At 40.2% G+C, this 14,193-nt stretch overlaps 1 pseudogene; it reads right to left on the bottom strand.

Moving 5' to 3' along the window:
- LOC136996618 (double-stranded RNA-specific editase 1-like) overlaps positions 1 to 14,193 on the bottom strand; it is a 29,523-nt pseudogene that overhangs the window by 14,980 nt on the left and 350 nt on the right.

Here is a 14,193-nt window from a genome sequence, read left to right as displayed (position 1 = left end):
TCCCTTGCATCACTTACTTGTACATCGTTTCTGTTTTTTAATACTTCTTTTTTATTCCCTGCCTGCCCCAAATTAGACCAGGATTAAATATTGTACCTCAAGTGAAAATACCCATCACACTATTGGATCTCACTCAATTTTTTCCGTGTAACATTTTGTTTGCACGTATGTCCATAATGATACACAAGCTCTTTTTGCCCTAAGTTGAATTTGCAATAAATGAGGTGAATAATTAAAAGTATTCCCTCTAGTGGATGTTTTAATTATTTTCATCTGCAATTATGCTGCTTATTTATTTAGTTTGTTGCCTTCTCTCACAACTTCTCCAGCTTTCACTAATCTAAATAACTCTTTCCGTAAGATTCAATATTTACAATTTCAATTCCCTCATTCCTATCTCTTCAGTTGTTTCCAGACCCAGCAGTGCTTCCCCTTTGCATCACAACTCATTAGCTATCTTTTTAAGTCAACAGTTTGAGGAAATCTGGGAAATATCATGATAAGCTTCTATGAAGGTTTTCCCAACCCCAGCCACCAGTGGCCCCGAGAGGATACCTATCCTGGCAGAACAGTTTCCATCACAACCACTGGCAGCAGGTGTTGCCTGGACCAGCAGACTTTACTAGAAGTCACAAAGTGCACAATATGCACTGGAAACACTGCAGGAAAAAGTACCAAGCGCCTGGAAAAGTGCATTACTAGGAGGCAGCAGAATTACTGGGGCACACCAGAATGCATTGCAGCAGGTTCAAAACCAACAAGCTGAGATGCTTCTTCCCATAATCCGCATCTAAACTGCAGAACTTAATACTACAAGGTGCTGTGGAAGCTAAAAGTTTACAAAAGTTCAAGAAAGAACTGAAATTCTTGCGGGGGGAGGGAGGGTGTCCTAATCCATCAAGGGCTCTTAAATGGAAAAATGCCGTTTTTGGCTAAGAAAATTCTTGAGTTTGGAAGAATATGCTGGGGGAGTGTTGCTAGAGATATGCCCTGTTCTCAGTTTTCTCAAGGCATTTGGTATTGGCCACCGTCCATGCTTGATTTTGCTTTTAGTGACAGCATCAGCCCACCTCTTTCAAACCCTTGCAGCCCTCTTGGGAAGCAGGGAATGTCTAAGGGAAAAGAAAAAAAAAGTAGAGAAAACAAGTGATCTCTGGGACAGCAAAGGACGATTTGGCACCAGGGATAGGCCGATGGGCGAGAAGAAGCTTTGGTCCGGCTCACTATGGCTCTTCCTGGGGTTCAGTGCCTCCAAAATACTCCTTTCTTCAGTAACCTGATTTGGACTTTACGTGGACAATTTGCAAACACCTGGTTGCAATAGCTACCACACTTCATCTATAGACACATGACACATTTGTCTTCAGAGCAGATTTTAAAATACTGTTCACCTTTCTCTGTCTTCTCTATTCAGTTCCCATCAACCTTAAGTGCCTACAGACTCTATAGATCCATGATAAGCCTTAAACATGGATCTTAAACATTTTAACAACATTAACCTAGATGTGTTGAAACATTTAATTTTCTTCCACGGCAAGGAGTGGAAGAGCGCACATTTTGGAGTCCTTGGTATATGCTTTCTGTTACTGCTAATACAGAAGGTTTCACCGGATTGATTTCTTTGTTTTGGAAAAGTAAAGCCCTGTATGCAAGACTGATGAAATCTCTTCCACGTTAACACATTGGATGCCAAGGCAATACATACACGAGGCCTGATTTTCGTCAGGACTTCTTCATCTGTTCTGAGGCACATTATATTAAGCGACTTACTGGTTTTAAGCCACTTTCTCAGCAAAGAGATTCTCCACACCACTGGCAACCTTGCTTCATCCCTCACAAAAGGTCAAGCTGGAAATAAGCAGATATGCTTGCTTTGCACAGACTGATTTTAAATGTATTAAGCCACTGGATTAGCACTTTGATAATCCACTCCACGGCCCAAAAGACTATACCAATGTCCTTTTTATAAGCTCATTTCCAATGTAAACTTTCCTTGTTTCATTTGATAACTTACACATGTATCTCCAAATTTAACTTCCTCCACAGTGTCTGCAGCTATCAGGTGTGTAATAACTGATATGCATTTCATCTAATATTTACAATCAGCTCCAGAGTAATAATAATCTTTTCTCTCCTCTAAATTCTTTGCACTCTATCAGTTTTTCTCATGAGGCACCACAAATTAACCATAACGTATTAACTATGTATATAGCTAATCTACAGCGTATTAGAGATGTCTTAGACTTGTGCAGAGGATGACCACTGACTCTCAGATCCATAATGTAATGCTGTCTCAGACTATGCATCTTGAATTGTCCTGTCCTTTTTACCGCACAGTTCTGAACTGAAAATTCATTTTGAACCTGCCACTCAGACAGTAAATTCCAACATCTTTATTGGCATGACTACATCATACCTTTACTCTTTCCATTGAACATTTGGTATCTTGGATTTTTCTCCCCTTGCATGCATCGAGCTTCCGATTTTTCCAACCCAGTTACCATTTTATTTGGTCTAAGGGTTATAACACATCCTATCCCTTTGACGTCACTTCTGTGCTCTCCAGTGTTTGCAGCTTTGCTCATTTTAGGATTATCTCCAAATTTATCATCTTTACACATACTGAATAAGCACTGTGTAAAAAAAGAACAACCCACAAAGAGTATAAAGAAGATAAATAAAGCAAGACCTAATACAAACCCTTAAAAAGTCCCACAAATGCTGAAGTCCCTTATTAACTACTAACTACTAACAGACTGAATTCTTCCTTGATACAATTCCAATAACTTGACAGCTAATTCCAATTGTAATTAAAAGCACATTAACACAACACACCAAAGTGAAGAAAGGACAATAAATTCCTGACTACAAGCTGATCAAAAGACTTCTGAACTACTTCTAAAGCCTGCTGGGCGCTCTTGAGTTTATGCCATGCTCTGTGTCAGGGTAATTCCACAGCCGAGTAGCCTATTCCTTTGCACACCTGTAACAGATGTAAAACGCAATCTGGTCCTAAAGGACCCTTTGTTCTATACAATATAGATATGAAGGTCAGCATAGGAGCACTGCAAAAAAAATGATTGTATGTGTTGCTGTTTTGTTATTTAAAAACGCAGCCCAAGGCTCGAATGTCCTGGCCATCTCCTGCATAAGGGCAAGCGTACCCATAGCAATAGTCGGTTTTACGGTGCAGTAGGCTAAGACAGCTGATAGTGATTCACAACATCAGGAATGAAGATTAAAACCTATCCGAAGCTACCCTGAATAATTTTTCCCCACTTCTTATGGCAGTTCCAATTTTGACCATTTTACTGATTCAAGAACTAATACTGTGCAAATCACTAGAGTGAACTACTTTAGAGGCTGGTGCCACAGGCTTTTTAAAAAGCTCTACAAAGAATGTGGTCTGAATTAACTGAAACTACTGAGAAATCATAAACAGAAATAACTAGATGAAATATCACAGTCCTAGATTTGAAAATGCAGGAAACGTTCATCGATAATGCAATAATTGTGCAACATAAAAAGACAGCATATATGAGTTTCCAAATGATGCAAATTGTCCAAGCATTTTGAGGGAAAAATGTACCTAAAATATTCACAACCTCAAATTATGTTCTTTAATCCCACTTTCTTGAATGATGCATTGATTTAGACAATAATATTTTATATTTTTAACAAATTCTAAAACCATCCTTGGGGATAGCAAAGGTCAAAGCCTTGAAAGTCTCATTAAAAAAAGCATATAGAAAGGTGCAAGAAAATAATAGGCAAGTATTGGAATTGAGATAAGCATATGTAATGTTAATATAAAAAGGCCAATGGATGCACTAGAAAGAGGTCATTTGAAAAATGATTACTGGTGTCTGACTGGGGAAAAACAAAAGTACATAAATAAGGGGGAATTTTTCTTGATTAAAAATTTACTCCATTCTAGCTACTTTACATTTCTTGTCTATGTCTGGTATGTTCAATACTTTGCCTAATTCATCTATTATTTGATTTAAACTATTTCTTACCAGATTTACTTGCCAAAGTAATTTTCACATATTTGTCGACTAAAATAATTGTAAATTTCAATTAACTGATTTGATTAGTGCATCATCCTTTAGCTGACAGTTATTTAAAACTCTTCACACATTTCTTGGATACACGCACTGAAAGTCTGGCTTTTATTCAAGTACTGGGTACAAGGGACCACTGCGCTGGCCTCACTTAACCTGTCCTTGACATTCGCTGTTCAGCACCGTTCATGCCAACAATTTCGGTTTGCAGGAGAGAATGATTTTCTTCTCTAGTAAAAACTGTTGTATCAGATAATCAAATTATTTAAAGCAGTAAAATCCTGACTTGAACTCCATCTGTGCACAGCTGCCTCACATGAGAAAGCCATGATTCAATTTTTCCCCTGATAAAAACTGTAATTTAAGCGGGCACTAAGCTATGCTTTGCATTTTATTACGTGATGTGATTAAGGCTGAAAGGATCAACAAACAAAACCTCTTTGCTGTCCAACGGAACAGAAGGATTTCAGAATACAATGATTTCACGTCGCTGACAGAAGCCGTAAGTGGATAAATCACCCAACAAAACACGCAAGCGGTGTAAACATCAGAAATACGCTTTAAGCTGATTCAAAACAAATGACTCGGATACTCTTGGCAGTCACCGAAATATATGAACAAAAAGCAAATGGGCTCCTCACCTGCGGTAAATGTAATTGGAGCCCCTCGCTAGGGATGGGTTGTTGAGATGGAGTCTGGTCCAGCTGCATGTTAAATAAGGATGCCAGAGCTGACTGAGCAGCCCGAGCTTTTGCGAGCTTTTTATTCCTTCCTGATCCTTCAAAAGTCTGACCATCCACCGCCACTGCCATGACAAAGTTTTTAGCATGGCTTTCCCCACTTTCTGAGAGAAACTCGTACTTCAGCCCTGGCCGCAGCTCGTTCAAGATCATTACAGGGTTCTTTCCACTTGTGGATGGATACGGTGATGGTGCAGGGAGAGGTGACTGCATAAGACTACTAGTTACAGTAGACGTCGACAAACCGTAGTCCCCACTAGAGCTAAAGGATCCATCGCCATTGGACCCTAAATAAAAGGAAGCATCGGAAGGAACTGGAGTTTCAAATCCATTGAAAAGCATGTCTGGAAAGTCTGCTTGGTCAGACGTAAAGTCTGTGTTCACGGACAGAGTCCTCCCCATTGCTAGATGTGCTTCAGAGGCGTTTGGAAACTGCACGAAAGACCGCAGAGCCTTCTCAGCGGCGTGGAGCTTTGCTTTCTTTTTCGTAGGGCCGGACCCCTCAAAGACCTGTCCGTTAACTTCGACCGCCATCACAAACATGGGCGCATGAACCGGACCCGTCTGGGACAGAAGTTTGTACTGTAAACCAGGTTTTATCTCATTAAGCTGCATCAGGGCATTCTTTGGCAAAACGGGGCCCGGTGCTTTCTTCCTCTTCTTCGGGCGAAATTTGGAGTGGCCATTGTTGCCCTCCTCCAAAGGACGCTTTCTGCTGCTGCTGCTGCTACCACCGTTGGAGAGCTGAGTCCCCTCCCCGGGGCCTTGCACACTGCCATCCTTAGGGGGAACGTTGTCCATGTTGCGGTTTTCTTTAACATCAGTGCTGCTTGAACCTGTGGTGCCCAGAAAGAGTAACTTACAATGCCTTCGTTGCAGGATCTTGTAAATGCAAAATTTATAGATTCCTTTATCTATCTTTGTAACTGGTTAAGTGATGTGTGCTCACAGGCTAATGTTTCTGCAGTACAAACGGAGAGCTAGATCTCCTAATAATTCAAGGAATAACATTCAAGAGCGATTTCTGAACTATGCATTTGGTATCTTCCTACAGCAATAAAACACCGAAGCTTTTATTTTGCATTCAAATCACACTGGAACAAAACTTTTACTCATAAATTACATTTGGCCTGAAAAAGGCTTTAGACCAGAAATACAGTTTATACTATTTGCAATATACACCTATAAAACAAAAAACTACCACAAGTAAAATAAAAACAGATGCTGAAGACCAAAATCAGGAAATTGATATTAAATTCTTTTATTTTATTCCGGCTACAGTTTTTCTTCAGTGATTTTATTTGCTCAAACTGAGAAATGACATAAATAAAGTCTGAGTCAAGAAAAGTTAAGCTCTTTTGTAGGCACCTTGACCAGAAGGTGCACCAATATTCCTATATTTCTCTTTAGCTGCTACAGATTCTGCATTCAATTCTTTTCGACATTCTTCCTCAATGTTCAACCGCACCATAATTTGCTAAGGAGCTACGGCTGCCCGCTTTCTCAGTAGCAGCTGACTTCCCGCCACGCGGCAGCAACAAGAACAGTTTAATTCCGGCAGAATGCCCAACAGAGCAGAATCCTTCTCCCAGAAAATCTGACCTTGGAACAGCCCGAGCTCATCTGCACTGAACCCAAACACATACTCATCCTTTCTGTGCATCAAAAAGGCTCTTAAATAAGGCTGCAAGGATGCAGTGCAATGCAGAGTAGAGCGCGCTAAACTTAGCTTCAGCTTCTCTCTGGATAGATGGTCTTAGATTTTGAACTAAAATTTGCCACAGATATATTCCATCTTTCCTCAGAAAAACAGCTGTAAAAAATGCTTAAGTTCTATGCTTAAGTTCAGCTGTGCCACAAGACTATATGTCTGCACAAAGCCAGCTATTGAGAAACATTGTATTTGTTATTTACATGCAATTTTGCAATTCCTTGCAAAGTAAAAATCAACTGGTATTCCAGAGTGATAAAACCAAAGATCATAATGATAAAGATCCTTCATTAAGGCTATACAGAACACAAGACGTGTGACAAATGTTGCATAATCACAATGATGATATCTTTAATGGAAAAGCAATGTGACATCGTTATATTAATTTAATGATTTACTTCCTAAAGTAGAAAGCTTGAGTAATGATGTCACACGTATATTCTAAGAATTATTTTTGCTACAACTGCAAAGACCTCGGTTTTACCCTGTAAAGAAACTGCTTAAATGAATTATTTGTGCTTTATATTGGCATACACAAGTGAAAAGGCAAATTTAGTAGGTCAAGTGTTTCCAACTTCTCTGTTCCAGGACTTTAAAATATCTAGTACTATAATACATCCACACAGTTCACAGGTGATAAATATTAATCAAACTTAGAGCAAACCAAGGTGGAAATTCTTTTTCACAGCGATGAATTTCCAACACACTATAACCTTTCCCTAAGAATAGCTAAAGTGCACACACCACTTCGCCCAGGTTACAAAGCTGATGGAATGGTTACTAAATTTTCATTTATAACATCCTCCAGCAAAAGCTCGATAGGTCACTCCTTTCGGTGCTCAAAGAGAGAGAGAGGGAGGGAGGGAGGAAAAAAAAAAAAAAAGACGATCAAAAGAAAAAGCCAAAGTAGGAACACATTTTGTTACGTCGCGATGGTATAGCAAAGAATTGTACAGTACTGAATGCTAAATTCAAACCAATATAACAGTGAAACACTAAATACTCTAAAGTGCTTCATCACTAGAAATGTCCTTAATTTAGTAATCATTTGTAGTGTTCAATCGCAAATTATATTGTCCGCAAAATGAATACTATAGGACCGCAACAGTCAACACAGAGTGTTCATGCATGAATATTCTTCATTGTACTACGTTGAAGGAATTTAAGTAAAATAAAACAAAACATTAAAATTTGGCTTAGAGTGAGTTTCTTACCTGAAGCTGTGATCTCTAAAAATTATATCTTATCTAAGCCCACAATTTTGGAACATTCTTCTTATTAGCAGCATCAGGAGTCTGCTAGCAAACAATGCAACTTCTACGCTAAAATGGAAGTCATTTAATTAACATTACACCATAGCCTCCATTTGTATCTTTCTTTTTTTTTAATTAAGACTGCTAACAATAGGACCAACATCTGTGGAAAACAGAAGAGGAAAACATGAATTGAATATATGCCAACTGAACATTAAAAACAGAAATTTGTACAGAGTACAGCAGTCGGAGGAACTATTAAATCCACTTCTTTACCTACACATGGGAAACAATGTCTTGTCAAAGAGGTGGGATTTGTAGGGAGCAGGAAAGAAACTTGCATGCTTCCCTTGTCTCAGGAAAAAAAACAAAAGGAAGGGAAGAAAACTACTCCTTGCCTTTGAGTTATGGGGCACATTAGCTTTGGAGAACCTGCAGGATGGAAGAAACTAGGAGAGAAAGCAAGCTAGCAGCCTGAGGCAAAGCTGGGAGACTATGAGAGTAGGCAAACTCGTACAACACAAAGGAGATCCAAATCCAAGCCTCGGATGTGATGGAAAGGACAAGACTTCCCTCGAGAAGCAGAAGGGACTCTGATCTGTTTCAACCCACAAAGTCACCAAAAATCATGGGACCGGAAGAAAGGACAGCTGCTTCCCAGGATGAGGGTGAAGATTTGCTTTCAGTCCTTCTCCTTAGCCTGTCTTGCCCAGCAGTTGTGAGTTCCCCTGATTATCTTAGAACTGAAGAACAGCTGACAGACTAGTCAAAAAGTAAGATTTACTACCACCACCTGTTAGGGAGAAAGTCAGAGAGAAGTCATCTTGTTCAACCCTCTTCCATATTCCAATGTCTAATAACTCCTCCAACCCAGCCCTTCCCCACCATTCAGAAATGGCTCTTTTCAAGGCCTCTCAACCCAGCGCAGAGCTGAAGAACGGCCTTGCTAGCTCATGCTCACCCAGCCCAATATCCCATGTCTGACAAGGGCCAAAAGCAGACACCAAGAGAAGGGTATGAAAGCAGAGCAAGGACATAGCGATACTTCCCCAGAACAACCTCTCAGCCTGCAGTGAGCTGCAGCTTTGGGGTGTCCTGAGAGAGAGTGATAGTGTGCCTCTGATGGGTTGTTCTTCCATTAATTTTTCTAATCGCTTTTCAAGACCATGTAAACCACTTCAGCATCCTCCAAGTCTTGGGCAATGAGTTCCTTGGGTTCATTACATGTTGCATGAAAACATCTCCCCGTGCTTGTTTTGAACCCACCATCTGCAGCATCAATACTAGATGAACACCCCATGCTGCTCATGATTTTACAGATCTCTGTAATACTGCAACCTTGTCAGGCCTTCTCATACTGAAAAACTCTAACCTGTACTTATTCATTCTGTTCTCCCTTTAGTTCTTCTCTCAGTATCCCTTTATTTCCACTGTGCGCTTCTGGACACGGGAGAAGCAGCCCCACAGACAGTAGTAAAGAACCGGATGCACTGTGGATGTACCCTTGCAATTTTTTTTTTTTTTTGGTTTTGGTAACATTGTTTTAGAGACCAGAAGCCTTCAGGAGTCTTTTGCTCACTTCAGAGAAAATGAGAAGGGGCAGCCTGACCCCTGAAAGCTCTCGCTGATTGAGAATCCCATCGTGACTCTAGTTAGGAACAGCAGTACTCAAAGGGAATAAAATTTCACTGCTCCAAAGCAGAACTCATGGAAGATGTGGACTGCTCCATGTACGTTCTAAAAGCCAGCTTCGCTCTTTTCAAGTTCTGTCCATCTGATTCGAAGCCCAGTATTAACGCCTTTGCTGCTGGTATCATAGCTTTCAACAAAATAACAGGTAAAATAAGGCAAGAAACTTAGAACTGTAAATGCTAAAACACTATTAGCAATGCATAGGAGAGAGCTGGCAGGAGAAAAATTTACAGTCTGAACTATTAAAAAAATCTCTGCATTCAGTAATGGATGCTTTTCATTATCCATTTTCTTTCTTTTTTTTCTTTTTTTTTTTAACTTTTATTGTGGTTGACAAGTGACCATATGCTATCTTCATATGTCTTGCCCTTGTAAGGTCATACAGCTTTCAGTGGGAAACAAACACAAAAGTCAAGAATTTCAGAGACCAATACTAGTTTTTAAATAAGTTTTCAAATCTTTAAAAGTAATGAATACTTTGGAGAATCCTTTGAGGTCCATTACAGCTGTTGTGTATCCAGCATTTTAAAGTGGTCTAAATAGAGATATAAGCACTTGACAACAGGATCCAGCTTTTTAAAACGTTAACACTACCTTTAACTTAAGAATAAGACATTCTTTATAAGACTAGTTTATTCTCCAGACACTAAAAACAGTTGGCAGTTTGAACTAGAGGTTTCACTGATGTCTATGGAAGGTGCCTTGGCAAAAATCATTTCTGACAGTATCACATGCCGACATCTCCAGTGGAAAAAATAAATTCTGCCACGAAAACATTTTGTTTCCAGATATTTACTAAGCTGAGAACCTTCTAAAAGGGAAAGATGGATAAAAACTTTTATGCTAGTAAAGAAACATTCTGGCTGAGTGTGTTGGTTTTTGGTTTTGGTCTTTTTTTTTTCCCCCCTGTAATTAAAAAGTGCCTTTAAGTAAGATGCTTTATCCACTGGGGAACTTCCCTTACTTGCTGAGAGGTAACATTCTCCCCACTCTGTCTGTCTGATATGGAGCACACTTAATTAAATTTAGATGACTCTTAGCTGAACCACAGTGGGAAGGATGTTTCTATCCACCCTGTATACTGCTGCTCTCATTTACTGGCCTGGGGAAATTCTATAAAAGTCAGTTTTTCCAGATAAAACAGAGGTAGAGCAAAATCACGGCATTTCTTGCAAGAATCTTTTTAGAGAAAAAATATGGGAAACATAATCAAAGAAAAAGGTTAATTCAGTCACTCACTAGTATCCCAAGCGTTCTGCAAAATCCACCACTTCTCCCTTCCCCATAAGGTAATGGATAAGAACAGGCCAAAATGTGAATTTATGTCAAGCAGATTACTTACTTCTGTTGTACTGAAGCGACTGCAGGGGTATCTGATTTGACACTGAGATAATATCTGGAGACACTCTTGAAAAAGATTCTAGGACACTCAGAATGCTGCAAAAATACCTTTAATGCCAAGCAACAGAATCACAGAATCACAGAATCACTGAGGTTGGAAGGGACCTCTGGAGATCATCTAGTCCAACCCCCCTGCTCAAGCAGGGTCACCTAGAGCACATTGCACAGGATTGCATCCAGGCGGCTTTTGAATATCTCCAGAGAAGGAGACTCCACCACCTCTCTGGGCAACCTGTTCCAGTGCTCTGTCACCCTCACAGTGAAAAAGTTTTTCCTCATGTTAAGATGGAAGTGTCTGTGTTTCAGTTTGTGCCCATTGCCTCGCGTCCTGTCGCTCGGCACCACTGAAAAGAGTCTGGCCCCATCCTCTCGACACCCTCCCTTCAGATACTTGTACACATTGATAAGATCTCCTCTCAGCCTTCTCTTCTCCAAGCTAAACAGGCCCAGCTCTCTCAGCCTTTCCTCATAAGAGAGCTGCTCCAGTCCCCTAATCATCTTTGTGGCCCTTCGCTGGACTTGCTCCAGTACTGCCACATCCCTCTTGTACTGGGGAGCCCAGAACTGGACGCAGTACTCCAGATGTGGCCTCAGCAGGGCTGAGTAGAGGGGGAGAATCACTTCCCTCGACCTGCTGGCAACACTCTTTCTGATGCAGCCCAGGATACCATTGGCCTTCTTGGCCACAAGGGCACATTGCTGCCTCATACTTAACTTGGTGTCCACCAGCACTCCCAGGTCCTTCTCAGCAGAGCTGCTTTCCAGCAGGTCAACCCCCAACCTGTACTGCTGCATGGGGTTATTCCTCCCCAGGTGGAATAAACAGAAAACCCTAAATCTCTTGCCACATCTTCTCTGTGTTCAACAGGAAAAGGAGAAGGTACTTAAAACCCGTGGTCTGAAAAATTGTATTTTCTCAAGGGAGTTAATGTAACATCGTCATTGCCTTAAATTTCTGCAGAATGAATACAATTTGAATTCTAGCTTCTGCAGAGAAATTCTAACTTTATAACTACAATCTACAAATATTGCTTATGTCTACCTTCTTTTCCTTATGATACTTCCCCCAAAAAGGAGCTACATAAAACAATACAAGTTTTAACAGCCAGCTTCTGATACCACACTCTGCAATCTCAAAGGATATAAAAATATAAAAAGATACAAAGTAGAAAAATCTTTGCAAAAATCAAGGGTGACAAACTTAAGAATTTGGATTTCTCCCATAAATTTGATAACATTTCAAATTCATGTTATTTGTGTGGACATACAGATGCATGAGAGCCTTCTTATACCTTCTATTATATGGGTTCATCCAAGTATATGTTGTTATTTTAGCTTCCCTTAGAAAATACAGTACAGAAAAGGCATCTGAAAATGTGCTTCTGGGAGACAACTAAATTTTCACAACTGCATGGCCCAAACCTGCAACCAACTCCATGGAGGCAGACTCCTGACAAGATAAAAAGCTCAATAAATCCAAACAGTTTCTTATCTGAATGCACTAACATTAAAAAAAAACAAAAACACACAGAAGCAGACAAAAACTGAATATTTTTTAAGAAGACATTTACAGAATGTCACTGTTGAAGAGATTGTATTTTCTTCAGCTCAGCAAGGCACCTTTTGTTCATGCTCAGATTTACTCCTTACTGGAATATAGCATGTTTTATCTGACAATTATCTTCAAATTATGTGAATTCCCCAATTACATCTCTTACCTCTCTAAAGTCCTCCTTAGGGAGGCCACTTAAACAAACAGCTAACGTGTTCTTAGCGTCCACCTGAAGAAATTTCTTTTATACCAAAAAGAAAGTGGTAGCAGACCCATTCCAGGCAAGTTCACTCTTTCAGCTGAAGAAAAATGACGCATTCGAAACCAATTAAGGTTTTTAGTTTTCTTTTCATGATAATCCAACATTTCCCAAGAAAAAGGTGTTGTAACTTCTTCAAACTGAATTTCACCTGTTCTCTTCTAAAGCCTCCTATAGTGCTGGGCTTCAAAAACATTGCGAGAGATGTAGCATTTAGCCACTGTCATTCAGAGGGAATAAGCACATGTTTGTTATTACATTTTCTATAATAAATTACAGTCAAGCATGGCACATAAGCATAGCAGCAACAAAACATTTCTCTCATTCACACACCAAAAATAAATCAATAGTTGAAAGGCCAAAAATCTTTAAAATATTTTTTAACAATATTTTAGTGAGAACGCTTTTCTCCATAAGTTATTGGATCTTAAATTCTACCACAGGATTAGCAGCCTCACAGCACTTCACCAACGTATTCATTAAGATGGTCACTATATTTGACTCTTTTTGTGCTTAAACATATATTTAAACACTTCACTAGGCCAGGGTTGGAACAATTAGCTGTCTAATGAGAACAATCAGGCATCCAAGATACGTGGTGAGCTGAGCACTGTGATTTTTTTCAGCTCCTCCTTTTGCTTTTCCTTCTTCCAGCTTCTGCTCTCCCCCACTTACTTTATGTATGTTGATTCAGCCTCCTTCATTTCTCCCTTCTCCCCCTGAGTCTGCCCATCCTGACCTCTAACTGCACCCTAATGCTTATCATCTGCACTTCCAGCGTTTCTCCCTCTTCCAGATTGTTTTTCTTCTTCCAGTGGTCTCTTCTTACCTCTCTGCCAGCATGAAAGCTGTGATGGCAGAACGCGGAGGTATCTTGCATTGCATAACTAACACCCCTGGCAAGAAGCAAACCACAAACACTGCAGCCATTCTAAGTGAAAAAGCCCAAGAAGCCCAGAACGATGCTGGCCACCATTAGCATGGTTTGTGCACTACGGACTACAGAAATGGTCCTGTCTTCAACATCTTTGCTTGAGGCACTGTACACACTTGGGGCAGGCCTTTGACCTTTCAAATCAGTACTCTTCCCTCACCATCTCATGTAATCACGATCTTTATTTCCAGGAAGCCTCCTAATGACCTGCCTACTAAAACTGCACAAAAGGCTCTCACCTGGATTGGAAACCTCGCACAAAATCTGCTCTTGAACTAATCTCACCTAGCTCAAGGACAAGGCGACCTGCAACCCTACCTGCGGGTCTTTTGGGAGGTGAGGAATTTGCAGAAGAGCAGCCGGAAAGCCGGGACACACAGTACAGAGCCAGGGCACAGAAAGGGTTTTCTGTGCTACCTACACTAGCACAGCGGGATGCGTCAGTCCCATATGTGGGATATCGCTGCAGTGTACCAAACTGTTTAATCAATGTGAGAAAACTGTCATCATTATTTCATTGCCAGTTCAAAGTAGGAAGAGTCATGTTACAAAACTACGGACTATTTTGAAATATAAATATTTTGCAT

Source organism: Apteryx mantelli, unplaced genomic scaffold (assembly GCF_036417845.1).
Source record: "Apteryx mantelli isolate bAptMan1 unplaced genomic scaffold, bAptMan1.hap1 HAP1_SCAFFOLD_61, whole genome shotgun sequence".
In the NCBI taxonomy this organism is placed as follows: domain Eukaryota; kingdom Metazoa; phylum Chordata; class Aves; order Apterygiformes; family Apterygidae; genus Apteryx; species Apteryx mantelli.
This window is presented reverse-complemented; position numbering and strand designations above follow the sequence as displayed.